We start from the raw sequence: 25,361 nt of genomic DNA on the forward strand, positions 1-25,361 counted from the left end.
GTAACTTTTTTGTTATTGAATCTTACTTCGCGGTGCTCCGTCGTATATCCGACGTCAGCATGACAACAAACTAGCTAGCTCTTAGCTCTCTGTTATAGTATAGTTACAGTTCAATGGGAAAAGCAAATCAATTAAGACTTGAAATTGAAATATACTGGCACATCAATTGTCTGTATATGAAATTAATTTGAAAGGGTGAGGTTAAAGATGTTTGTTTTTGTGTGTAGTTCACCACTAATCGGTAGCTAGGTAACGTTAGTTTAATAACCAAAATTTGAGCTAGGCTAGCTGTTAGCTAACGCTTGACTTTATCATCATGAGATAACGTTACATTAGACATACATGTGGCTAAATCATTGGGTGAAGAGGCGTATTCTGGAGGGGGAGTTCTGTTAGGAGCCGTGACGTTCGTTCTGAACATTAAAAAAGCATCGCTAGCGATATGTTTTTGGAGGCGTAATGACCTTATCTTTCATATCCGTGATAACCCATTTTCAAAAAACTCAAATGTAAATTGATACACAGCTTTATAGGGCTGGGGTTCCCACACGGCCATATTTCCATCTCACAGCGCTTATTTACGGAAGACAGAGTGGACTACCTGAGCTAATTAGCAATCTGTTTCTCCGAATACGCCTGCTGTGTGAAGACAGACGCCACAAACGTGTTGTTGATGAAAAATACTGTTCTGTGTTAACCGGTTAAGACCGTGTACAGTAGGTGTGTATTTTTTGCATTAGTGAAATTATTTTGATGTGATATGAACCTAGAGGGATTTATTTCAAGAACCGTAACGTTACTGCAACTGAGAATCGATTCACGTTTAGATGGCTTCCAGAGCTAATTCTCCCTTTAAATATAACATGTACCTAAGGTCATTGGACAAAGGAGTAACGCTAGGCTAATTTTACTCCACTATTGGGCTAGCGTTAGCATCGTTGCATTGTAGCAGACGTTTGACTCAGTAAACCATATCAGCAAACCAATGGGGAAAGTCCACGGTCTTTGCCAACGCAACTAGCTAGCTAGCTACCTTGTTTTGTGTAGTGACACAGGGACTGAGGGAGGGCGCAACGTCAGCCATTAGCTAGTTAGCGTAGTTTTGACATACAGTCCTTTCAGTGTGGTCATGGCCAGGTGATGTGCCCGATAATGACTGGTTTTAATGCGTCTCAAACATTGACTTCAGCATCTTAGTTGCACAACCATATGTTGATGCATAACTAGCTAGCCAGTGAAATGTGAGGGCTCAATGTATGAGTTGCAACAGCACCTCACCACACGCAGCAGCAACGCATCGACTGTTGCTGATGCTGCCTATCTTTCTTTTCTAGTTTGTGAGAAGACAAAGAACAGGGCCATTCTTTCACCTGACAGCTAGCCAGCCGGAGAGACTGGGAACAGGATAGGGAAACAGTGCGCAGCGGGCGCTGGAGAGCCACCAGAGAAGATGGCTAGCAGCCCAGAGAAGAGTTCCACAGCACAGGAGCTGAAGGAGCAGGGCAACCGACTGTTCCTCTGCCGCAAGTACCAGGAAGCTGCCACCTGCTACAGCAAAACCATAGTGAGTAGCAAGCTACTGCTCTTAAGGGGAATGATGATGTAAAATGTCTACACCTTTTCAGATGACTGAAAGTCTATATGATATGAGATATTGACACTGTCCTATTCACCTACTCTGAATAGATGTCAGAATAGAAGTAGCTTGGTCTGATGCACTCTTACAAAAATAGCTTGTGCAATATGTAGGCCTAATAACGTGCGTGGTTGCACCTGTGTGTGTGTGTATACATCTTGCCAACAGAACCGTAACCCCTCAGTGGCGGTGTACTACACCAACCGTACTCTGTGCCAAGTGAAGCTGCAAGCAGAACAACAAAGCCCTGGCGGACTGCAAGCACGCGCTGGAACTGGACCCCCATTCTGTCAAAGCCCACTTCTTCCTGTGCCAGTGTCACCTGGAGCTGGAGAACTACAACGAGGCCATCGGCAACCTGCAGAGAGGTCAGGACCAACCCTCAAGGCCAGTTTCCTAGACACAGATTAAGTTTGGGCCTGTATTCACTAAGGGTCCGATTTAGGAAATTACGCCTTTCCTATATATTTTTTAGTAGTTGGTATTCAGAGTAACCTTATGAAGGTGCGTAACAGGCTTTGTAGGCGTGGTTCACTAGCGCACGCCAAATTAGTGTAATTGAACTGCTAGAAACCTTCCCACTGGCTGGCCAACAGATGTTCTCGTGGAGTTTTTATTCAATAGGGTTTTCAGTACATTTGTCTTAATAAGTCATCCCTTTAAATACAGTACACCTTTTCACTTTGGTTTTTGTCAACAGACTCAATAGAATATATTGAGAGAACGGGTTCAGAATATTATGGATCAATGAAGGAAAGATATCTAAATATATGCATATTTGTCTCCGTTTCAACACCAGTTGGTAGATTTAAAAAAAAATACTCTGATCTTGTAGGTTATTTAGGGTTAGGAAAGTATTTACGAATCATAAAAAAATAGCTTGGAGAGCCTTTCGGCACGAAAGAAAGTAAACAGTGGTTTGATTCATTCTAAAAATTGCCACACTCACCTATTTAACCTGTGGTAATGTTGGAATATTTGTGTACATAGAGAATAGTGTACAATAGCTATACCCACATCTATTGCCTGCACCAACCATGGAACAGGGTGATGACACAGCCAAGTATGGTGCCATACATCGGGTTCAAACTGCTGTCATAATCAGTGTTCCGCTCCATAAACGATTTAATTAGCCTTTTATTTTTTTATGTTATCAATTGTTACTAATGATCCTTAGCAATAGCCACATGGCCGTGACGGCGTTTACAGAGGACGCAAATAAAGGTAAACCAAACTTAGGTTAGGTTATACCTACTGAAGGGAACTAATAGTAAATTGGCAGTTGAATAAGTGTTGTTATTATGCCTACTCACAGTCGATACTGATAGTGGTTAATATTTAACATGATAGAAATAGGAGACAAAGTCGGGGTAGCCTATAATTAAGACATTCAAGAGTGTCCATCCCTGCAAGTTAAAAGGCCGTACAATTGAAATTCTGCATAATGGCACGGCATTTCATAAACATAAGTTGATATGCTTTAGTTTTCTGCCATATGACTGGCACCTTTGTTTATAAGGTCAAATATATTTACAATTTACATTTAAACAATTTATATTTACAATTTTCTTATCCAAAAAAATATTACTAATTTACCTAGCTATTATCAAGCTGCAAATTATGGTGCTTGGACAATGGTGTTATTGCAATCGGAAAAAATAAAGTAGATGATTTTTCCACTTGGAGTCGATAGATTTGCTGGACCATATTCATGGTTTCCTCATGCGTGAAGGTGGTGGAATTAGAGAATTAAGGCATGGTCAGAATACGTCTTTTCATTAGACATCTCTGCCACACATTAATTTATTCAATCTCCTCCCAAAATGATTAGCAGGCGAATAGCATGCTATTCATGACAGACGCATGCTATTCATGCTTAAATTCGTCACAATAGGCATGGAGAGAAGTGCATAGAAAGGGAATTGCGTTCCAAATACGCATGCTTAACTCGAGCCGGAATCAGGCACAGTGTCCCAGTGTGTAATGAATACAGTCTTGAACAGTCTTTTTATGCTTCCTTCATTAGGAAAGTTCAGACTTTTTCACTTTTTCAAAATTGTATTACTTTACAGCCTTATTCTAAAATGGATTAAAACAATTTAAACTCAATCTACACACATCCCCATAATGTCACACCTTTTTGTAAATATATCACATTTATTTAAGTGTTCAGACCCTTTACTCAGTACTTTGTTGTGAAGTACCTTTGGCAGTGATTACATCCTTCTTGGGTATGACACTACAAGCTTGGCACACCTGTATTTGGGGGACTTTATCCCATTCTTCTCTGCAGATCCTCTCAAGGTCTCAGGTTGGATGGGGGTGCATTGCTGAACAGCTTTTTTCAGGTCTCTCCAGAGATGTTTGATCGAGTTCAAATCCGGGCTGGGCCACTCAAGGACATTGAGACTTGTCCCGAAGCCACCCCTGCGTTTTCTTGGCTGTGTGCGTAGGGTCGTTGTCCTGTTGGAAGGTGAACCTTTGCCCCAGTTTGAGGCCCGGAGCGCTCTGGAGTAGGTTTTCATCAAGGATCTCTCTGTACTTTGCTCCATTCATCTTTCTCTCGATCCTGACTAGTCTCCCAGTCCCTGCTGTTGAAAAACCTCTCCACAGAACTATGCTGCCATCACCATGCTTCACTGTAGGGATGATTTTGGCTAGGTGATGAGCAGTGCCTGGTTTCCTCCAGACATGACACTTGGCATTCAGGCCAAATAGTTCAATCTTGGTTTCATCAGCCCAGAAAATATTGTTTCTCATGTCTGAGAGGCCTTCAAGTTGTAGAACTACCTCAAGGATGATCAATGGAAACAGGATGCACCTCAGCTCAATTTCGAGTATCATAGCAAATGGTCTGAATACTTATGTAAATAAGGTATTTCTGTTTTTGCAAACATTTCTAAACCTGTTTTTGTTGTGTCATTATGGGGTGTTGTGTGTAGATTGAGGGGAAAAATGTATTAATATATTGTTAGAGTTACGCTGTAACATAACAATGTGGAAAAAGTGAAGGGGTCTGAATACTTTCTGAATGCACTGTAGATGTGCAGTATTGGGTCGAGTGCAATTTATAATGCTGTCAACATTCTAACTATACCCAGTACTAGGCATCTCTGAGGCAGTATTACTGTTTTCAATGGACTACATTCATGTCTGGACCTTTTCTGTCGGCAGCTTACAATCTGGCCAAGGAGCAGAGACTGAACTTTGGAGACGACATCCCGAGTGCCCTGCGGGTCGCTAAGAAGAAGCGCTGGAATAGCATTGAGGAGAAGCGCATCAACCAGGAGAACAAGCTGCATGCACACCAAACTTATCCTAGCAGAGAAGGAGAGGTGAGGGAGGGACCGGGAGCTAGGCTTTTGGGCAGATAATCATACTAGTGTATGAGCAAAATGTCTGCACTGATATTCCTAAATTTTGGCCCATTCCACCTGACAGCTGGTGTAACTGAGTCAGGTTTGTCGGCCTCTTTGCTCGCACACGCTTTTTCAGTTCTGCCCACAAATGTTCTATAGGATTGAGGTCAGGGCTCTGTGATGACAACTCCAATACCTTGACTTTGTTGTCCTTATGCCATTTTTCCACAACTTTTTCGGTCCGAGAACCTTCTAGAGCCACGTACCTCACCACGCACTATCGACCTGAGGTCTAGAACAGGTTTCTAAAGTTTCGTAACTCTAGGTCTGACGGTTCTTTTTTAGCTCGAACAAAGCTAACTAATGAAGGCAGTGTATGTCTCTACGCACCCCAATGTGTCCCTCCTTCCAAGCTGTGCTTGTGTGTGATTTAGTTTTTCTTTTACATTTTATGGGAAAAATGACTGATTTACAGTTCATGGGGGTTGCCTAATCACACAAATGAAGTTTTGGAAAGATCTGACTTTTTTAACCCTTTGAAACAGCCCCTGTGACACCAATTATGGCACTTCCGGTTGGCACAGGAAGCTATAGGTAAACACATATCCTCATTGGGGTATGCCTTTACAGAATCCTGAGTTTTAAGTGTTTATGTTAAGAACTGACCGATTTACACAGGGTTGAATGCACTATTTATCACAAACTGCTGGTTGGGTATGGAAAAACACGTTTAGGGTGATTTTAACCACTTCCGGTTGCTTCAGGAAGCTTAGAATCGACACAGGTAGACCTCATAGTGTCCTGATGGACTGTCATTGAAGACAGGTTCATAAGGCATTCATAACCCACATAGGCTTCAGGTTGACTTTAGAGGAGCAGGCAATGTATTCCTATGGGGAGAGATGTCGTTGTAATCTGTGAGATCAAAAAAAAAACGGTTTTACTGTTAAGGGTTAAAGCCACACGGTCAAGGTTAGGCTTGCACAGATCGGGAGGACCTCAGGAGCGTACCTGAGGTCGAATTGTGCTTCTCACCCTAACGGTTCTCTCACTGTCACCCAAAAGCAAATGACATTTAGGGCCAGGCTTCATTTTGGGCCTACTTTTTTCACGGTCGCTGCACTCAGAGCGAGCTACGGTCAAGCAGGGCATCTCGTTGAACTCGGAACGGCCTAGAGAATATGGAAATGCCATTGCAGGCTCTGTGTGTCTTTAAGCACCGCACTTTGTCACTCCATCCTTGCTCTGTGTGTGTGTGTGTGTGAGAGAGCTTTTCTTTGACATCTGTTGGGAGAAATGACTGACTTACAGTTCATGGGGGTTGCCTAATCACACATATGAAGTTTTGAAAAGATCTGACATTTTTAACCCTTGGAAACAGCACCTATGACACCATTTTAAGACACTTCCGGTTTACACAGGAAGCTGAAAGTGAACACATGGGGTAGGCAATTATAGAATTTTGAGTTTTAAGTCTTTATGTTAAGAACTGACTTATTTACGGAGTGTTTAGTGAGTGTGTTATTTCAGAAAATCACAGAAATCTCGTAGAACTCCGAAGCACACTTTAAAAAGATTTGTATGAACACGCTGCAATTGGATCTGTAACTGTTTAAAAAAAAAAAAAAAACTATTTTTGAACATCAACAATTTGACATTGTACGAATTCTCTTAAATGACGATAGATAAAGGCAGGTTCTTTTTTTATTGACACCGGAGGTTCCTTGACTTTGACATGAAGCGGAAAAATTATTGCTCTATTTTCATTTTGGACCTTTAATCCCAGAAAAATGGCCATAACTCAAAAACCGTTGAGGTCTAGACGCCATCTTGTTCGGGGCCAACTGCCCATTATGCCAAACCTATGCTCACCAAGTTTCGTCTTCAAAGTCTTTTCCGTTTTGGAGATAAGGCCACACATCGTGTTTTGTACATTTGCAATATGATTCGCACTAGCGACTCCTGTGGCGGGACGGGTGCAGTGCATGCTAACCAGGTTGCCAGGTGCACACACGTGGCACCTCCGAAACATTGGTGCGGCTGGCTTCCAGGTTGGATGTGCGCTGTGTTTAAAAGCAGTGCGGCTTGGTTGGGTTGTGTTTCAGAGGACGCATGGCTTTCGACCTTCGTCTCTCCCGAGCCCGTATGGGAGTTGTAGCGATGAGACAAGATAGTAACTACTAACAATTGGATACCATGAAATTGGGGGAAAAAAGGGGGTAAAAAACAACAACATAACTTCCAAAAGTTTTCAACCACTTTTTGTGAACATGAGAATATTTCTACCATTAAACTACTACACGATTTTGTGTACTTTACTCAGAAAATATCCTTTTAGTCAGATTTCCAACATTGGTGATTAACATATAATATGACTTTTGAGGCAATTTCTACAGAAACACTACTAAAGGACAGAATGGAGGTATAACTTGTAGAATTTCAACCATGAGATCTTTTTCAATAATAATAGAAATAATTGTATGTATTTTACTCACAAAATATCATTTTAGTCAGTTATCCAACATTGGTGATTAACATTAGGCAATTTCTATCATAAAATTACAACACAACTGAAATGAAGTGCCATTTGGAGAATTTCAACCTCGGAGATCTTTTATAATATTTGAGGAAATCAATTTTACGTATTTTAACAGGCAAAGCATAATTTCCAAAATATTTCAAACACTTTGGGAAATGCGTGCCTCTAGTGAAATTGCATGTTTGGATAGCGCGCCGAGGTGATCGTGCGGCAGAGTCGATTTCCGCGCTTATAAACGCAGGGTCGTTACAGTATTTTATCAGCAAAACATAATTTCCTAAATATTTCAAACACTTGATGTTAACATGATGTAATATGACCTTGAGGCAATTTCTACCATAAAACGAATAATGGTAAGGATTGGTTTTGGGGTATTGGTAACTTTTTTGTTATTGAATCTTACTTTGCGGTGCTCCGTCGTATATCCGACGTCAGCATGACAACAAACTAGCTAGCTCTTAGCTCTCTGTTATAGTATAGTTACAGTTCAATGGGAAAAGCAAATCAATTAAGACTTGAAATTGAAATATACTGGCACATCAATTGTCTGTATATGAAATTAATTTGAAAGGGTGAGGTTAAAGATGTTTGTTTTTGTGTGTAGTTCACCACTAATCGGTAGCTAGGTAACGTTAGTTTAATAACCAAAATTTGAGCTAGGCTAGCTGTTAGCTAACGCTTGACTTTATCATCATGAGATAACGTTACATTAGACATACATGTGGCTAAATCATTGGGTGAAGAGGCGTATTCTGGAGGGGGAGTTCTGTTAGGAGCCGTGACGTTCGTTCTGAACATTAAAAAAGCATCGCTAGCGATATGTTTTTGGAGGCGTAATGACCTTATCTTTCATATCCGTGATAACCCATTTTCAAAAAACTCAAATGTAAATTGATACACAGCTTTATAGGGCTGGGGTTCCCACACGGCCATATTTCCATCTCACAGCGCTTATTTACGGAAGACAGAGTGGACTACCTGAGCTAATTAGCAATCTGTTTCTCCGAATACGCCTGCTGTGTGAAGACAGACGCCACAAACGTGTTGTTGATGAAAAATACTGTTCTGTGTTAACCGGTTAAGACCGTGTACAGTAGGTGTGTATTTTTTGCATTAGTGAAATTATTTTGATGTGATATGAACCTAGAGGGATTTATTTCAAGAACCGTAACGTTACTGCAACTGAGAATCGATTCACGTTTAGATGGCTTCCAGAGCTAATTCTCCCTTTAAATATAACATGTACCTAAGGTCATTGGACAAAGGAGTAACGCTAGGCTAATTTTACTCCACTATTGGGCTAGCGTTAGCATCGTTGCATTGTAGCAGACGTTTGACTCAGTAAACCATATCAGCAAACCAATGGGGAAAGTCCACGGTCTTTGCCAACGCAACTAGCTAGCTAGCTACCTTGTTTTGTGTAGTGACACAGGGACTGAGGGAGGGCGCAACGTCAGCCATTAGCTAGTTAGCGTAGTTTTGACATACAGTCCTTTCAGTGTGGTCATGGCCAGGTGATGTGCCCGATAATGACTGGTTTTAATGCGTCTCAAACATTGACTTCAGCATCTTAGTTGCACAACCATATGTTGATGCATAACTAGCTAGCCAGTGAAATGTGAGGGCTCAATGTATGAGTTGCAACAGCACCTCACCACACGCAGCAGCAACGCATCGACTGTTGCTGATGCTGCCTATCTTTCTTTTCTAGTTTGTGAGAAGACAAAGAACAGGGCCATTCTTTCACCTGACAGCTAGCCAGCCGGAGAGACTGGGAACAGGATAGGGAAACAGTGCGCAGCGGGCGCTGGAGAGCCACCAGAGAAGATGGCTAGCAGCCCAGAGAAGAGTTCCACAGCACAGGAGCTGAAGGAGCAGGGCAACCGACTGTTCCTCTGCCGCAAGTACCAGGAAGCTGCCACCTGCTACAGCAAAACCATAGTGAGTAGCAAGCTACTGCTCTTAAGGGGAATGATGATGTAAAATGTCTACACCTTTTCAGATGACTGAAAGTCTATATGATATGAGATATTGACACTGTCCTATTCACCTACTCTGAATAGATGTCAGAATAGAAGTAGCTTGGTCTGATGCACTCTTACAAAAATAGCTTGTGCAATATGTAGGCCTAATAACGTGCGTGGTTGCACCTGTGTGTGTGTATACATCTTACCAACAGAACCGTAACCCCTCAGTGGCGGTGTACTACACCAACCGTACTCTGTGCCAAGTGAAGCTGCAAGCAGAACGACAAAGCCCTGGCGGACTGCAAGCACGCGCTGGAACTGGACCCCCATTCTGTCAAAGCCCACTTCTTCCTGTGCCAGTGTCACCTGGAGCTGGAGAACTACAACGAGGCCATCGGCAACCTGCAGAGAGGTCAGGACCAACCCTCAAGGCCAGTTTCTTAGACACAGATTAAGTTTGGGCCTGTATTCACTAAGGGTCCGATTTAGGAAATTACGCCTTTCCTATATATTTTTTAGTAGTTGGTATTCAGAGTAACCTTATTAAGGTGCGTAACAGGCTTTGTAGGCGTGGTTCACTTGCGCACGCCAAATAAGTGTAATTGAACTGCTAGAAACCTTCCCACTGGCTGGCCAACAGATGTTCTCGTGGAGTTTTTATTTAATAGGGTTTTCAGTACATTTGTCTTAATAAGTCATCCCTTTAAATACAGTACACCTTTTCACTTTGGTTTTTGTCAACAGACTCAATAGAATATATTGAGAGAACGGGTTCAGAATATTATGGATCAATGAAGGAAAGATATCTAAATATATGCATATTTGTCTCCGTTTCAACACCAGTTGGTAGATTTAAAAAAAATACTCTGATCTTGTAGGTTATTTAGGGTTAGGAAAGTATTTACGAATCATAAAAAAATAGCTTGGAGAGCCTTTCGGCACGAAAGAAAGTAAACAGTGGTTTGATTCATTCAAAAAATTGCCACACTCACCTATTTAACCTGTGGTAATGTTGGAATATTTGTGTACATAGAGAATAGTGTACAATAGCTATACCCACATCTATTGCCTGCACCAACCATGGAACAGGGTGATGACACAGCCAAGTATGGTCCCATACATCGGGTTCAAACTGCTGTCATAATCAGTGTTCCGCTCCATAAACGATTTAATTAGCCTTTTATTTTTTTATGTTATCAATTGTTACTAATGATCCTTAGCAATAGCCACATGGCCGTGACGGCGTTTACAGAGGAAGCAAATAAAGGTAAACCAAACTTAGGTTAGGTTATACCTACTGAAGGGAACTAATAGTAAATTGGCAGTTGAATAAGTGTTGTTATTATGCCTACTCACAGTCGATACTGATAGTGGTTAATATTTAACATGATAGAAATAGGAGACAAAGTCGGGGTAGCCTATAATTAAGACATTCAAGAGTGTCCATCCCTGCAAGTTAAAAGGCCGTACAATTGAAATTCTGCATAATGGCACGGCATTTCATAAACATAAGTTGATATGCTTTAGTTTTCTGCCATATGACTGGCAACTTTGTTTATAAGGTCAAATATATTTACAATTTACATTTAAACAATTTATATTTACAATTTTCTTATCCAAAAAAATATTACTAATTTACCTAGCTATTATCAAGCTGCAAATTATGGTGCTTGGACAATGGTGTTATTGCAATCGGAAAAAATAAAGTAGATGATTTTTCCACTTGGAGTCGATAGATTTGCTGGACCATATTCATGGTTTCCTCATGCGTGAAGGTGGTGGAATTAGAGAATTAAGGCATGGTCAGAATACGTCTTTTCATTAGACATCTCTGCCACACATTAATTTATTCAATCTCCTCCCAAAATGATTAGCAGGCGAATAGCATGCTATTCATGCTTAAATTCGTCACAATAGGCATGGAGAGAAGTGCATAGAAAGGGAATTGCGTTCCAAATACGCATGCTTAACTCGAGCCGGAATCAGGCACAGTGTCCCAGTGTGTAATGAATACAGTCTTGAACAGTCTTTTTATGCTTCCTTCATTAGGAAAGTTCAGACTTTTTCACTTTTTCAAAATTGTATTACTTTACAGCCTTATTCTAAAATGGATTTAAACTCAATCTACACACATCCCCATAATGTCACACCTTTTTGTAAATATATCACATTTATTTAAGTGTTCAGACCCTTTACTCAGTACTTTGTTGTGAAGTACCTTTGGCAGTGATTACATCCTTCTTGGGTATGACACTACAAGCTTGGCACACCTGTATTTGGGGGACTTTATCCCATTCTTCTCTGCAGATCCTCTCAAGGTCTCAGGTTGGATGGGGGTGCATTGCTGAACAGCTTTTTTCAGGTCTCTCCAGAGATGTTTGATCGAGTTCAAATCCGGGCTGGGCCACTCAAGGACATTGAGACTTGTCCCGAAGCCACCCCTGCGTTTTCTTGGCTGTGTGCGTAGGGTCGTTGTCCTGTTGGAAGGTGAACCTTTGCCCCAGTTTGAGGCCCGGAGCGCTCTGGAGTAGGTTTCATCAAGGATCTCTCTGTACTTTGCTCCATTCATCTTTCTCTCGATCCTGACTAGTCTCCGAGTCCCTGCTGTTGAAAAACCTCTCCACAGAACTATGCTGCCATCACCATGCTTCACTGTAGGGATGATTTTGGCTAGGTGATGAGCAGTGCCTGGTTTCCTCCAGACATGACACTTGGCATTCAGGCCAAATAGTTCAATCTTGGTTTCATCAGCCCAGAAAATATTGTTTCTCATGTCTGAGAGGCCTTCAAGTTGTAGAACTACCTCAAGGATGATCAATGGAAACAGGATGCACCTCAGCTCAATTTCGAGTATCATAGCAAATGGTCTGAATACTTATGTAAATAAGGTATTTCTGTTTTTGCAAACATTTCTAAACCTGTTTTTGTTGTGTCATTATGGGGTGTTGTGTGTAGATTGAGGGGAAAAATGTATTAATATATTGTTAGAGTTACGCTGTAACATAACAATGTGGAAAAAGTGAAGGGGTCTGAATACTTTCTGAATGCACTGTAGATGTGCAGTATTGGGTCGAGTGCAATTTATAATGCTGTCAACATTCTAACTATACCCAGTACTAGGCATCTCTGAGGCAGTATTACTGTTTTCAATGGACTACATTCATGTCTGGACCTTTTCTGTCGGCAGCTTACAATCTGGCCAAGGAGCAGAGACTGAACTTTGGAGACGACATCCCGAGTGCCCTGCGGGTCGCTAAGAAGAAGCGCTGGAATAGCATTGAGGAGAAGCGCATCAACCAGGAGAACAAGCTGCATGCACACCAAACTTATCCTAGCAGAGAAGGAGAGGTGAGGGAGGGACCGGGAGCTAGGCTTTTGGGCAGATAATCATACTAGTGTATGAGCAAAATGTCTGCACTGATATTCCTAAATTTTGGCCCATTCCACCTGACAGCTGGTGTAACTGAGTCAGGTTTGTCGGCCTCTTTGCTCGCACACGCTTTTTCAGTTCTGCCCACAAATGTTCTATAGGATTGAGGTCAGGGCTCTGTGATGACAACTCCAATACCTTGACTTTGTTGTCCTTATGCCATTTTTCCACAACTTTTTCGGTCCGAGAACCTTCTAGAGCCACGTACCTCACCACGCACTATCGACCTGAGGTCTAGAACAGGTTTCTAAAGTTTCGTAACTCTAGGTCTGACGGTTCTTTTTTAGCTCGAACAAAGCTAACTAATGAAGGCAGTGTATGTCTCTACGCACCCCAATGTGTCCCTCCTTCCAAGCTGTGCTTGTGTGTGATTTAGTTTTTCTTTTACATTTTATGGGAAAAATGACTGATTTACAGTTCATGGGGGTTGCCTAATCACACAAATGAAGTTTTGGAAAGATCTGACTTTTTTAACCCTTTGAAACAGCCCCTGTGACACCAATTATGGCACTTCCGGTTGGCACAGGAAGCTATAGGTAAACACATATCCTCATTGGGGTATGCCTTTACAGAATCCTGAGTTTTAAGTGTTTATGTTAAGAACTGACCGATTTACACAGGGTTGAATGCACTATTTATCACAAACTGCTGGTTGGGTATGGAAAAAACACGTTTAGGGTGATTTTAACCACTTCCGGTTGCTTCAGGAAGCTTAGAATCGACACAGGTAGACCTCATAGTGTCCTGATGGACTGTCATTGAAGACAGGTTCATAAGGCATTCATAACCCACATAGGCTTCAGGTTGACTTTAGAGGAGCAGGCAATGTATTCCTATGGGGAGAGATGTCGTTGTAATCTGTGAGATCAAAAAAAAAACGGTTTTACTGTTAAGGGTTAAAGCCACACGGTCAAGGTTAGGCTTGCACAGATCGGGAGGACCTCAGGAGCGTACCTGAGGTCGAATTGTGCTTCTCACCCTAACGGTTCTCTCACTGTCACCCAAAAGCAAATGACATTTAGGGCCAGGCTTCATTTTGGGCCTACTTTTTTCACGGTCGCTGCACTCAGAGCGAGCTACGGTCAAGCAGGGCATCTCGTTGAACTCGGAACGGCCTAGAGAATATGGAAATGCCATTGCAGGCTCTGTGTGTCTTTAAGCACCGCACTTTGTCACTCCATCCTTGCTGTGTGTGTGTGTGTGTGTGAGAGAGCTTTTCTTTGACATCTGTTGGGAGAAATGACTGACTTACAGTTCATGGGGGTTGCCTAATCACACATATGAAGTTTTGAAAAGATCTGACATTTTTAACCCTTGGAAAACAGCACCTATGACACCATTTTAAGACACTTCCGGTTTACACAGGAAGCTGAAAGTGAACACATGGGGTAGGCAATTATAGAATTTTGAGTTTTAAGTCTTTATGTTAAGAACTGACTTATTTACGGAGTGTTTAGTGAGTGTGTTATTTCAGAAAATCACAGAAATCTCGTAGAACTCCGAAGCACACTTTAAAAAGATTTGTATGAACACGCTGCAATTGGATCTGTAACTGTTTAAAAAAAAAAAAAAACTATTTTTGAACATCAACAATTTGACATTGTACAGATTCTCTTAAATGACGATAGATAAAGGCAGGTTCTTTTTTATTGACACCGGAGGTTCCTTGACTTTGACGTGAAGCGGAAAAAATTATTGCTCTATTTTCATTTTGGACCTTTAATCCCAGAAAAATGGCCATAACTCAAAAAACGTTGAGGTCTAGACGCCATCTTGTTCGGGGCCAACTGCCCATTATGCCAAACCTATGCTCACCAAGTTTCGTCTTCAAAGTCTTTTCCGTTTTGGAGATAAGGCCACACATCGTGTTTTGTACATTTGCAATATGATTCGCACTAGCGACTCCTGTGGCGGGACGGGTGCAGTGCATGCTAACCAGGTTGCCAGGTGCACACACGTGGCACCTCCGAAACATTGGTGCGGCTGGCTTCCAGGTTGGATGTGCGCTGTGTTTAAAAAGCAGTGCGGCTTGGTTGGGTTGTGTTTCAGAGGACGCATGGCTTTCGACCTTCGTCTCTCCCGAGCCCGTATGGGAGTTGTAGCGATGAGACAAGATAGTAACTACTAACAATTGGATACCATGAAATTGGGGGAAAAAAGGGGGTAAAAAAACAACAACATAACTTCCAAAAGTTTTCAACCACTTTTTGTGAACATGAGAATATTTCTACCATTAAACTACTACACGATTTTTGTGTACTTTACTCAGAAAATATCCTTTTAGTCAGATTTCCAACATTGGTGATTAACATATAATATGACTTTTGAGGCAATTTCTACAGAAACACTACTAAAGGACAGAATGGAGGTATAACTTGTAGAATTTCAACCATGAGATCTTTTTCAATAATAATAGAAATAATTGTATGTATTTTACTCACAAAATATCATTTTAGTCAGTTATCCAACATTGGTGATTAACATTAGGCAATTTCTATCATAAAATTACAACACAACTGAAATGAAGTGCCATTTGGAGAATTTCAACCTCGGAGATCTTTTATAATATTTGAGGAAATCAATTTTACGTATTTTAACAGGCAAAGCATAATTTCCAAAATATTTCAAACACTTTGGGAAATGCGTGCCTCTAGTGAAATTGCATGTTTGGATAGCGCGCCGAGGTGATCGTGCGGGCAGAGTCGATTTCCGCGCTTATAAACGCAGGGTCGTTACAGTATTTTATCAGCAAAACATAATTTCCTAAATATTTCAAACACTTGATGTTAACATGATGTAATATGACCTTGAGGCAATTTCTACCATAAAACGAATAATGGTAAGGATTGGTTTTGGGGTATTGGTAACTTTTTTGTTATTGAATCTTACTTCGCGGTGCTCCGTCGTATATCCGACGTCAGCATGACAACAAACTAGCTAGCTCTTAGCTCTCTGTTATAGTATAGTTACAGTTCAATGGGAAAAGCAAATCAATTAAGACTTGAAATTGAAATATACTGGCACATCAATTGTCTGTATATGAAATTAATTTGAAAGGGTGAGGTTAAAGATGTTTGTTTTTGTGTGTAGTTCACCACTAATCGGTAGCTAGGTAACGTTAGTTTAATAACCAAAATTTGAGCTAGGCTAGCTGTTAGCTAACGCTTGACTTTATCATCAATGAGATAACGTTACATTAGACATTACATGTGGCTAAATCATTGGGTGAAGAGGCGTATTCTGGAGGGGGAGTTCTGTTAGGAGCCGTGACGTTCGTTCTGAACATTAAAAAAGCATCGCTAGCGATATGTTTTTGGAGGCGTAATGACCTTATCTTTCATATCCGTGATAACCCATTTTCAAAAACTCAAATGTAAATTGATACACAGCTTTATAGGGCTGGGGTTCCCACACGGCCATATTTCCATCTCACAGGCGCTTATTTACGGAAGACAGAGTGGACTACCTGAGCTAATTAGGCAATCTGTTTCTCCGAATACGCCTGCTGTGTGAAGACAGACGCCACAAACGTGTTGTTGATGAAAAATCTGTTCTGTGTTAACCCCGGTTTAAGACCGTGTACAGTAGGTGTGTATTTTTTGCATTAGTGAAATTATTTTGATGTGATATGACCTAGAGGGATTTATTTCAAGAACCGTAACGTTACTGCACTGAGAGATCGATTCACGTTTAGATGGCTTCCAGAGCTATTCTCCCTTTAATAGAACATTACCTAAGGTCATTGGACAAGGAGTAACGCTAGGCTAATTTTACTCCACTATTGGCTCAGCGTTAGCATCGTTGCATTGTAGCAGAACGTTTGACTCAGTAAACCATATCAGCAACCAATGGGGAAAGTCCACGGGTCTTTGCCAACGCAACCTAGCTAGCTAGCTCCTTGTTTTGTGTAGTGACACAGGGACTGAGGGAGGGCGCAACGTCAGCCATTAGCTAGTTAGCGTAGTTTTGACATACCATGCCTTTCAGTGTGGTCATGGCCAGGTGATGTGCCCATAATGACTGGTTTTAAATGCGTCTCAAACATTGACTTCAGCATCTTAGTTGCACAACCATATGTTGATGCATAACTAGCTAGCCAGTGATGTGAGGGCTCAATGTATGAGTTGCAACAGAGCACCTCACCACACGCAGCAGCAACGCATCGACTGTTGCTGATGCTGCCTATCTTTCTTTTCTAGTTTGTGAGAAGACAAAGAACAGGGCCATTCTTTCACCTGACAGCTAGCCAGCCGGAGAGACTGGGACAGGATAGGGAAACAGTGCGCAGCGGCGCTGGAGAGCCACCAGAGAAGATGGCTAGAGCCAGAGAAGAAGTTCCACAGCACAGGAGCTGAAGGAGCAGGGCAACCGACTGTTCCTCTGCCGCAAGTACCAGGAAGCTGCCACCTGCTACACAACCATAGTGATAGCAAGCTACTGCTCTTAAGGGGAATGATGATGTAAAATGTCTACACCTTTTCAGATGACTGAAAGTTCTATATGATATGACATATTGACACTGTCCCTATTCCCTACTCTGATAGATGTCAGAATAGAATTAGCTTGGTCTGATGCACTCTTACAAAAATAGCTTGTGCAATCTGTAGGCCTATAACGTGCGTGTTGCACCTTTGTGATGTGTGTATACATCTTGCCAACAGAACCGGAAACCCCTCAGTGGCGTGTACTACACCAACCGTACTCTGTGCCAGTTGAGCTGCAAGCAGCAACAAAGCCCTGGCGACAGCAACGCACGCGCTGGAACTGGAAACCCCATTCTGTCCAGATCCCACGTCTCTGTTGCCAGTGTCACCTGGACTGGAGAACTAAACGAGGCCATCGGCAACCTGCAGAGAGGTCAGGACCAACCCTCAAGCCAGTTTCCTAGACACAGATTAAGTTTGGGCCTGTATTCACTAAGGGTCCGATTTAGGAATTACGCCTTTCCTATATATTTTTTAGTAGTTGGTATTCAGAGTAACCTTATGAAGGTGCGTAACAGGCTTTGTAGGCGTGGTTCACTAGCGCACGCCAAATTAGTGTAATTGAACTGCTAGAAACCTTCCCACTGGCTGGCCAACAGATGTTCTCGTGGAGTTTTTATTCAATAGGGTTTTCAGTACATTTGTCTTAATAAGTCATCCCTTTAAATACAGTACACCTTTTCACTTTGGTTTTTGTCAACAGACTCAATAGAATATATTGAGAGAACGGGTTCAGAATATTATGGATCAATGAAGGAAAGATATCTAAATATATGCATATTTGTCTCCGTTTCAACACCAGTTGGTAGATTTTAAAAAAAATACTCTGATCTTGTAGGTTATTTAGGGTTAGGAAAGTATTTACGAATCATAAAAAAATAGCTTGGAGAGCCTTTCGGCACGAAAGAAAGTAAACAGTGGTTTGATTCATTCTAAAAATTGCCACACTCACCTATTTAACCTGTGGTAATGTTGGAATATTTGTGTACATAGAGAATAGTGTACAATAGCTATACCCACATCTATTGCCTGCACCAACCATGGAACAGGGTGATGACACAGCCAAGTATGGTGCCATACATCGGGTTCAAACTGCTGTCATAATCAGTGTTCCGCTCCATAAACGATTTAATTAGCCTTTTATTTTTTTATGTTATCAATTGTTACTAATGATCCTTAGCAATAGCCACATGGCCGTGACGGCGTTTACAGAGGACGCAAATAAAGGTAAACCAAACTTAGGTTAGGTTATACCTACTGAAGGGAACTAATAGTAAATTGGCAGTTGAATAAGTGTTGTTATTATGCCTACTCACAGTCGATACTGATAGTGGTTAATATTTAACATGATAGAAATAGGAGACAAAGTCGGGGTAGCCTATAATTAAGACATTCAAGAGTGTCCATCCCTGCAAGTTAAAAGGCCGTACAATTGAAATTCTGCATAATGACACGGCATTTCATAAACATAAGTTGATATGCTTTAGTTTTCTGCCATATGACTGGCACCTTTGTTTATAAGGTCAAATATATTTACAATTTACATTTAAACAATTTATATTTACAATTTTCTTATCCAAAAAAATATTACTAATTTACCTAGCTATTATCAAGCTGCAAATTATGGTGCTTGGACAATGGTGTTATTGCAATCGGAAAAAATAAAGTAGATGATTTTTCCACTTGGAGTCGATAGATTTGCTGGACCATATTCATGGTTTCCTCATGCGTGAAGGTGGTGGAATTAGAGAATTAAGGCATGGTCAGAATACGTCTTTTCATTAGACATCTCTGCCACACATTAATTTATTCAATCTCCTCCCAAAATGATTAGCAGGCGAATAGCATGCTATTCATGACAGACGCATGCTATTCATGCTTAAATTCGTCACAATAGGCATGGAGAGAAGTGCATAGAAAGGGAATTGCGTTCCAAATACGCATGCTTAACTCGAGCCGGAATCAGGCACAGTGTCCCAGTGTGTAATGAATACAGTCTTGAACAGTCTTTTTATGCTTCCTTCATTAGGAAAGTTCAGACTTTTTCACTTTTTCAAAATTGTATTACTTTACAGCCTTATTCTAAAATGGATTAAAACAATTTAAACTCAATCTACACACATCCCCATAATGTCACACCTTTTTAAAATATATATTTTTTTGTAAATATATCACATTTATTTAAGTGTTCAGACCCTTTACTCAGTACTTTGTTGTGAAGTACCTTTGGCAGTGATTACATCCTTCTTGGGTATGACACTACAAGCTTGGCACACCTGTATTTGGGGGACTTTATCCCATTCTTCTCTGCAGATCCTCTCAAGGTCTCAGGTTGGATGGGGGTGCATTGCTGAACAGCTTTTTTCAGGTCTCTCCAGAGATGTTTGATCGAGTTCAAATCCGGGCTGGGCCACTCAAGGACATTGAGACTTGTCCCGAAGCCACCCCTGCGTTTTCTTGGCTGTGTGCGTAGGGTCGTTGTCCTGTTGGAAGGTGAACCTTTGCCCCAGTTTGAGGCCCGGAGCGCTCTGGAGTAGGTTTTCATCAAGGATCTCTCTGTACTTTGCTCCATTCATCTTTCTCTCGATCCTGACTAGTCTCCCAGTCCCTGCTGTTGAAAAACCTCTCCACAGAACTATGCTGCCATCACCATGCTTCACTGTAGGGATGATTTTGGCTAGGTGATGAGCAGTGCCTGGTTTCCTCCAGACATGACACTTGGCATTCAGGCCAAATAGTTCAATCTTGGTTTCATCAGCCCAGAAAATATTGTTTCTCATGTCTGAGAGGCCTTCAAGTTGTAGAACTACCTCAAGGATGATCAATGGAAACAGGATGCACCTCAGCTCAATTTCGAGTATCATAGCAAATGGTCTGAATACTTATGTAAATAAGGTATTTCTGTTTTTGCAAACATTTCTAAACCTGTTTTTGTTGTGTCATTATGGGGTGTTGTGTGTAGATTGAGGGGAAAAATGTATTAATATATTGTTAGAGTTACGCTGTAACATAACAATGTGGAAAAAGTGAAGGGGTCTGAATACTTTCTGAATGCACTGTAGATGTGCAGTATTGGGTCGAGTGCAATTTATAATGCTGTCAACATTCTAACTATACCCAGTACTAGGCATCTCTGAGGCAGTATTACTGTTTTCAATGGACTACATTCATGTCTGGACCTTTTCTGTCGGCAGCTTACAATCTGGCCAAGGAGCAGAGACTGAACTTTGGAGACGACATCCCGAGTGCCCTGCGGGTCGCTAAGAAGAAGCGCTGGAATAGCATTGAGGAGAAGCGCATCAACCAGGAGAACAAGCTGCATGCATATCTCACCAAACTTATCCTAGCAGAGAAGGAGAGGTGAGGGAGGGACCGGGAGCTAGGCTTTTGGGCAGATAATCATACTAGTGTATGAGCAAAATGTCTGCACTGATATTCCTAAATTTTGGCCCATTCCACCTGACAGCTGGTGTAACTGAGTCAGGTTTGTCGGCCTCTTTGCTCGCACACGCTTTTTCAGTTCTGCCCACAAATGTTCTATAGGATTGAGGTCAGGGCTCTGTGATGACAACTCCAATACCTTGACTTTGTTGTCCTTATGCCATTTTTCCACAACTTTTTCGGTCCGAGAACCTTCTAGAGCCACGTACCTCACCACGCACTATCGACCTGAGGTCTAGAACAGGTTTCTAAAGTTTCGTAACTCTAGGTCTGACTGTTCTTTTTTAGCTCGAACAAAGCTAACTAATGAAGGCAGTGTATGTCTCTACGCACCCCAATGTGTCCCTCCTTCCAAGCTGTGCTTGTGTGTGATTTAGTTTTTCTTTGACATTTTATGGGAAAAATGACTGATTTACAGTTCATGGGGGTTGCCTAATCACACAAATGAAGTTTTGGAAAGATCTGACTTTTTTAACCCTTTGAAACAGCCCCTGTGACACCAATTATGGCACTTCCGGTTGGCACAGGAAGCTATAGGTAAACACATATCCTCATTGGGGTATGCCTTTACAGAATCCTGAGTTTTAAGTGTTTATGTTAAGAACTGACCGATTTACACAGGGTTGAATGCACTATTTATCACAAACTGCTGGTTGGGTATGGAAAAACACGTTTAGGGTGATTTTAACCACTTCCGGTTGCTTCAGGAAGCTTAGAATCGACACAGGTAGACCTCATAGTGTCCTGATGGACTGTCATTGAAGACAGGTTCATAAGGCATTCATAACCCACATAGGCTTCAGGTTGACTTTAGAGGAGCAGGCAATGTATTCCTATGGGGAGAGATGTCGTTGTAATCTGTGAGATCAAAAAAAAACGGTTTTACTGTTAAGGGTTAAAGCCTCACGGTCAAGGTTAGGCTTGCACAGATCGGGAGGACCTCAGGAGCGTACCTGAGGTCGAATTGTGCTTCTCACCCTAACGGTTCTCTCACTGTCACCCAAAAGCAAATGACATTTAGGGCCAGGCTTCATTTTGGGCCTACTTTTTTCACGGTCGCTGCACTCAGAGCGAGCTACGGTCAAGCAGGGCATCTCGTTGAACTCGGAACGGCCTAGAGAATATGGAAATGCCATTGCAGGCTCTGTGTGTCTTTAAGCACCGCACTTTATCACTCCATCCTTGCTGTGTGTGTGTGTGTGTGTGAGAGAGCTTTTCTTTGACATCTGTTGGGAGAAATGACTGACTTACAGTTCATGGGGGTTGCCTAATCACACATATGAAGTTTTGAAAAGATCTGACATTTTTAACCCTTGGAAACAGCACCTATGACACCATTTTAAGACACTTCCGGTTTACACAGGAAGCTGAAAGTGAACACATGGGGTAGGCAATTATAGAATTTTGAGTTTTAAGTCTTTATGTTAAGAACTGACTTATTTACGGAGTGTTTAGTGAGTGTGTTATTTCAGAAAATCACAGAAATCTCGTAGAACTCCGAAGCACACTTTAAAAAGATTTGTATGAACACGCTGCAATTGGATCTGTAACTGTTTAAAAAAATATATATATATTTTTGAACATCACCAATTTGACATTGTACGAATTCTCTTAAATGACGATAGATAAAGGCAGGTTCTTTTTTTATTGACACCGGAGGTTCCTTGACTTTGACGTGAAGCGGAAAAATTATTGCTCTATTTTCATTTTGGACCTTTAATCCCAGAAAAATGGCCATAACTCAAAAACCGTTGAGGTCTAGACGCCATCTTGTTCGGGGCCAACTGCCCATTATGCCAAACCTATGCTCACCAAGTTTCGTCTTCAAAGTCTTTTCCGTTTTGGAGATAAGGCCACACATCGTGTTTTGTACATTTGCAATATGATTCGCACTAGCGACTCCTGTGGCGGGACGGGTGCAGTGCATGCTAACCAGGTTGCCAGGTGCACACACGTGGCACCTCCGAAACATTGGTGCGGCTGGCTTCCAGGTTGGATGTGCGCTGTGTTTAAAAGCAGTGCGGCTTGGTTGGGTTGTGTTTCAGAGGACGCATGGCTTTCGACCTTCGTCTCTCCCGAGCCCGTATGGGAGTTGTAGCGATGAGACAAGATAGTAACTACTAACAATTGGATACCATGAAATTGGGGGAAAAAAGGGGGTAAAAAACAACAACATAACTTCCAAAAGTTTTCAACCACTTTTCGTGAACATGAGAATATTTCTACCATTAAACTACTACACGATTTTGTGTACTTTACTCAGAAAATATCCTTTTAGTCAGATTTCCAACATTGGTGATTAATATGATATAATATGACTTTTGAGGCAATTTCTACAGAAACACTACTAAAGGACAGAATGGAGGTATAACTTGTAGAATTTCAACCATGAGATCTTTTTCAATAATAATAGAAATAATTGTATGTATTTTACTCACAAAATATCATTTTAGTCAGTTATCCAACATTGGTGATTAACATTAGGCAATTTCTATCATAAAATTACAACACAACTGAAATGAAGTGCCATTTGGAGAATTTCAACCTCGGAGATCTTTTATAATATTTGAGGAAATCAATTTTACGTATTTTAACAGGCAAAGCATAATTTCCAAAATATTTCAAACACTTTGGGAAATGCGTGCCTCTAGTGAAATTGCATGTTTGGATAGCGCGCCGAGGTGATCGTGCGGCAGAGTCGATTTCCGCGCTTATAAACGCAGGGTCGTTACAGTATTTTATCAGCAAAACATAATTTCCTAAATATTTCAAACACTTGATGTTAACATGATGTAATATGACCTTGAGGCAATTTCTACCATAAAACGAATAATGGTAAGGATTGGTTTTGGGGTATTGGTAACTTTTTTGTTATTGAATCTTACTTCGCGGTGCTCCGTCGTATATCCGACGTCAGCATGACAACAAACTAGCTAGCTCTTAGCTCTCTGTTATAGTATAGTTACAGTTCAATGGGAAAAGCAAATCAATTAAGACTTGAAATTGAAATATACTGGCACATCAATTGTCTGTATATGAAATTAATTTGAAAGGGTGAGGTTAAAGATGTTTGTTTTTGTGTGTAGTTCACCACTAATCGGTAGCTAGGTAACGTTAGTTTAATAACCAAAATTTGAGCTAGGCTAGCTGTTAGCTAACGCTTGACTTTATCATCATGAGATAACGTTACATTAGACATACATGTGGCTAAATCATTGGGTGAAGAGGCGTATTCTGGAGGGGGAGTTCTGTTAGGAGCCGTGACGTTCGTTCTGAACATTAAAAAAGCATCGCTAGCGATATGTTTTTGGAGGCGTAATGACCTTATCTTTCATATCCGTGATAACCCATTTTCAAAAAACTCAAATGTAAATTGATACACAGCTTTATAGGGCTGGGGTTCCCACACGGCCATATTTCCATCTCACAGCGCTTATTTACGGAAGACAGAGTGGACTACCTGAGCTAATTAGCAATCTGTTTCTCCGAATACGCCTGCTGTGTGAAGACAGACGCCACAAACGTGTTGTTGATGAAAAATACTGTTCTGTGTTAACCGGTTAAGACCGTGTACAGTAGGTGTGTATTTTTTGCATTAGTGAAATTATTTTGATGTGATATGAACCTAGAGGGATTTATTTCAAGAACCGTAACGTTACTGCAACTGAGAATCGATTCACGTTTAGATGGCTTCCAGAGCTAATTATCCCTTTAAATATAACATGTACCTAAGGTCATTGGACAAAGGAGTAACGCTAGGCTAATTTTACTCCACTATTGGGCTAGCGTTAGCATCGTTGCATTGTAGCAGACGTTTGACTCAGTAAACCATATCAGCAAACCAATGGGGAAAGTCCACGGTCTTTGCCAACGCAACTAGCTAGCTAGCTACCTTGTTTTGTGTAGTGACACAGGGACTGAGGGAGGGCGCAACGTCAGCCATTAGCTAGTTAGCGTAGTTTTGACATACAGTCCTTTCAGTGTGGTCATGGCCAGGTGATGTGCCCGATAATGACTGGTTTTAATGCGTCTCAAACATTGACTTCAGCATCTTAGTTGCACAACCATATGTTGATGCATAACTAGCTAGCCAGTGAAATGTGAGGGCTCAATGTATGAGTTGCAACAGCACCTCACCACACGCAGCAGCAACGCATCGACTGTTGCTGATGCTGCCTATCTTTCTTTTCTAGTTTGTGAGAAGACAAAGAACAGGGCCATTCTTTCACCTGACAGCTAGCCAGCCGGAGAGACTGGGAACAGGATAGGGAAACAGTGCGCAGCGGGCGCTGGAGAGCCACCAGAGAAGATGGCTAGCAGCCCAGAGAAGAGTTCCACAGCACAGGAGCTGAAGGAGCAGGGCAACCGACTGTTCCTCTGCCGCAAGTACCAGGAAGCTGCCACCTGCTACAGCAAAACCATAGTGAGTAGCAAGCTACTGCTCTTAAGGGGAATGATGATGTAAAATGTCTACACCTTTTCAGATGACTGAAAGTCTATATGAT

The 25,361-nt window shown here is 41.5% G+C and overlaps 2 pseudogenes; both read left to right on the top strand.

The window, feature by feature from the left end:
* The first annotated feature begins 1,450 nt into the window (after positions 1-1,450).
* On the top strand, positions 1,451-4,969 carry LOC118941996 (annotated as a pseudogene).
* A 4,392-nt stretch (positions 4,970-9,361) lies between these two features.
* LOC118942042 lies at positions 9,362-20,779 on the top strand (annotated as a pseudogene).
* Positions 20,780-25,361: the final 4,582 nt, after the last annotated feature.

Source organism: Oncorhynchus mykiss, chromosome 20, assembly GCF_013265735.2.
Source record: "Oncorhynchus mykiss isolate Arlee chromosome 20, USDA_OmykA_1.1, whole genome shotgun sequence".
NCBI classification, from domain to species: domain Eukaryota; kingdom Metazoa; phylum Chordata; class Actinopteri; order Salmoniformes; family Salmonidae; genus Oncorhynchus; species Oncorhynchus mykiss.